The sequence below is a fragment of the Triticum aestivum genome, chromosome 5A (assembly GCF_018294505.1).
Source record: "Triticum aestivum cultivar Chinese Spring chromosome 5A, IWGSC CS RefSeq v2.1, whole genome shotgun sequence".
NCBI lineage: Eukaryota > Viridiplantae > Streptophyta > Magnoliopsida > Poales > Poaceae > Triticum > Triticum aestivum.
In genome coordinates, this window is record NC_057806.1 from 664,906,060 (window position 1) to 664,910,093 (window position 4,034).

At 41.9% G+C, this 4,034-nt stretch overlaps 1 long non-coding RNA gene across 2 annotated transcripts; it reads left to right on the forward strand.

Annotated features, from left to right (window-relative positions):
* The first annotated feature begins 373 nt into the window (after window positions 1-373).
* On the forward strand, window positions 374-2,212 carry LOC123108288 (uncharacterized). Of its 2 annotated transcripts, XR_006451868.1 has the most exons (4): window positions 374-1,055; window positions 1,158-1,273; window positions 1,742-1,801; window positions 1,944-2,212. It is a non-coding gene; the product is annotated as an uncharacterized lncRNA (long non-coding RNA). The 2 variants fall into 2 exon arrangements; XR_006451867.1 differs by having other exon boundaries at window positions 375-1,273.
* Window positions 2,213-4,034: the final 1,822 nt, after the last annotated feature.

Sequence of the window (4,034 nt, forward strand, 5' to 3'; positions counted from 1 at the left end):
TCTCCCACTGAAAGCGTATCGCCGGAAATCCTGAAATAAATCCAGGAATAATGCGAGCACCAGGATTTGAACCCTGGTGGGTTGGGGATACCACTGTCCACCTAACCAACTCAACTCAACCACATGTTTTTTTTTTTTTTTTGAGAATAACTCAACCACAGGTTGATTCTCCTGCTAAAGAGATCTGTCCCGCATCTGGCAAAACTGGGCTGGCTGTCCTGTGGGCTGCTGCTCCGCAGGCCGAAATGAAGCCCTCTGGTTAACTGGGCCGATTAGGCGATTTGGGAGTTTCCACCCCACTTAACTAACCGAGCACGTACGGTCCAGAGCGACGGATCGGCCTGCACCCGATACAAAGGACCTGATCGGTGACAGAGGGGGGGATCGAGGCGCTCGCGATGCGGCCGACGCGGGTGTTGCGAGGGGATCCAATCGACGCACGCGCGATCGATCTTCCTTGGGGATCCGGCTGACGCGCGCGAGAGGATCCCGTGGCGCGCACGATGCGGGTGACGCCTCATCTGATGGAAACTGCCCCGCTGACACTTTAAAGATGCAATCACACTTCAGTTTTGGAGCGCGCATTCATGGCGGCTGCCGATCCTTTCCGATGTCGTGGAGTACAGGTACGCGTATATATTTGTATATATTCCTCCTTTCCTGTCACTCTTCGCCTACCCTTTCCAGTCCAGCAGCACAACATCTTTCAGAAAGTCGAGGCAGGCCACGGCGACTGATCCCCATTGAGTGCACGACCTTCTCAGTCGCGGGGCATGCGGGTGAGGCAGGCCGTGACACTTGGATTTCGTGGGAGAAGCGAAGCAGCCCTATGGCTGTTCGGTGAAGCAGACGACTGAATCTCATCTGACGGGTTGAAAGATGCGATGAATCATCAGTTCTTGGAAGTGTTAACGACAACTGATGTGCGCTGCCGTTCACCTGCATCCTTTGGTGGAGATATACATTGTTATTTTCCTGGCCTGCAACTGCTTGACTTCATGCGCCTGAATATGCAACTTCCCGTCCTTCTCTGACTGTAGCAGCTATGGTTCACGGTTGTATTGCCCACTATCTTTATTTTTCTCTTTCCCCTACGATTCCCTCTTCCACTCAGCAATTCTTTTCTGCTAATGTCTTTCCGAACTCAATTTGTACAGGGGTTTGTCAATCCTGGATCTGGTCAACTATTTGATTCAGACAGATCATGGAGGCTGGTTCTCATATTTTGCTTGGTGAATTCTTCAATGCACAATTTGCCATGGCTGCTGATCAGGTAATTAGTTCACTCGCAGGACTGACGCACCTCATCTCTTCATGCAAATATAATCCAACATAGTCTATTTCGTCATGTGCTCCATCCAAGTGCTAACTGAACCTCAACATAAACCAGTTGCTTGCTTTGTTTGCAAAGTTATTTTAGACTTAGAACATTTTGCTGTTTAGAGGTAGCTTTTCTGTAAAAAGTTGTCGTGCTGCTATAATACAACATGTCACGAATTGTCAAGAGAAATCTAGATAGATCTGATTGAGTTAACAAGTTTATCATGATGTAATATATGCATTGTGATACATTCTGCTATACTGGTTTGATGCTTGATTCGTCAATGTCATTTCATATTCTGAGGAAGTCTCATTCTTTGAGGGAGAACCTGATTGATGGTGAACCTAGGGACTTGGAAGTTTGCTTTGCCCATTGGTTGAGATCTAATGTATGAATAAGACTTAACTTATTTTACAACAGCACATGACCACTTCTCAAGAGAAGGCAAACTACCTACATGCAACAATTATAATCTCACTGGTATGGCTGTCTCTTTTATTTAATTTAAATAATTGGCATTACTAGCATATTTACCATTTGTAAAACAGAATAACCATTTCTTTAATTGTTCATCTTTTTATTAACTGTTAGTATATATGTAATGCTCACTCTGCTTTTGCAGGCCCCTTAAGTCATTCCAGTCCTACAATGTTCAAAAAATATGTGTAAACAAATTGATGGCTAAAGTAGACCTGAAGTTCAAGGAAGCTATCCTTATATATTTAGAATTCCATCTTTGCATACATATGTTCTGGACCATCTACGATATTCATAATCTGTGTCCTAAGACAACAAGCTATACCATGATTATCTAAGCTTGCATTGTGTTGCCCGTCCTTTTTTCAAATGGATGTTCTTACGTATTTGCCCCTTGTTATACAAGCTGCACACATGAAGTATGTATTTATTATTCGATATGTTCACTTCTTAAAAGTATGTGAAATTCATATTTCATATACTTATCTACTGCTAAAAGACAACTACTGCTACAATAGCACAATAATTTTCCGCTCTTCCATGTGGATGATGGCTATCTATGTAACTAAATCTTTACCACTATTTGTGCATGATTATACCTGTTCTTCTAATAGCCTAATGTCATTCCCTTTGATACACCACTGCCACCATGGCCAATCCACCAAAAGGAGGCAGAATAGGAAAATAACATCACAAATTAAATATATGTAAATAGGCTAATGGAGTAATCGATTTATAGTAAAATACACTATTGTCGAATCAAACAAGAAGAGGATATACTATTATTTTTGTTTTGTGAGAGCACGACAAGGAGTTTAGAACTCTCCTTTACTCCACCATAATAACCTATTTTCCAAATTATAATAATCACTTCAACAAGGGAAAGTGGAGCAGAATTTTGCCATTGTCCAAGGGATGCGATCAATGCAGACCGCGATGGATAACGTCCATTATTTGATGACTATAAAACTAGCAATGGTGTATTAACAAGAAAATCACTTTAATAAACAAAATAGATGTATTAACAACAAATGTATATCTTTCCCTAATAATAAAGCACGGATTGAGTCTCCGGATTCACCGCCATCCTCTTTTTTTTCCGTACGAGGTACTATTTTTCTTTGCGTGCTACTGACTTTAGGCTTCTGGCCTGGACCACAATATCTAATTGGGCTTCGGCTGGGCCTGCTCCATTCCACCCGCACACCATTAATCAAATAAATAAAAAACCGCAAAAATACATTAGAATACAATAGGGATCGAACTTGAGACCTAAGGATAAATACGACACATCAACTTTTGTTGTCATAGTATTAGTTATATCTAATAAGCCATCACAGATATTCGATTTTTTTTGTTATGAATTTGTGCGGGCAAATTATTGGCCCATCTAAGGTTTCTGGCGGCCCGGCGGTCGAGGCAAAAATAATTGCCGGTAAACGGAATTGAACTCTAGACCTCCTACTTATTAACTCAGCCAACCAATCTAGCTCCTGTTATGTGTTCGAGTTAATGTTGATTTACGTGTTAAATTAGTCCCACCTCGCAATCTTACATCCAATCCACCCAATTTATATATGCCTCGAGTTTCCTGGGTATCACGAAGCCGTCTAAGGAATCAAACGGGACGTGGCAGAAATAAGGAAGAAAATAGAGAGGCTAATTCGTGGGCTATACTAATAAGGAAGGAAATCAAAAGGACGTGGCAGAAATAAGGCAGGAAATAGAGAGGCTAATTCGTGGGCTATACTTATAAGCAAGGAAATCAAAAGGACGTGGCAGCAATAAGGAAGGAAATAGAGAGGCTGATTCATGGGCTATACTAATAAGGAAGGAAAACAAAAGGACGTGGCAAAAAAATAAGGAAGAAAATAAGGAAGGAAATCAAAAGGACGTGGCAAAAATAAGGAAGAAAAGAGAGAGGTTGATTCATGGGCACTGATAAGGAAAGAGGCTAATTCGTGGGTAAATAAGAAAGAGGCCATATGTGGTGGTCGTACTAAATTGAATGGGGCGTGACATAGAAATAAATTGGGGCCATATGTGGTGGGGGTGAAGTATAAACACGTCAGGCACGCATGCTTAGGGCGACTGGCGTAAGAACTGAGAAAGAGAAAGATTGTGCTGTATTTTTTTTAACTCAAGAAAACAACCGTTTCTGGTTTTCTTTTTGGTCTTTTATGAATGTTTTATGGACCAGCCCACCCCTGCGGCCACCCCAAACGCTCGCACAGTG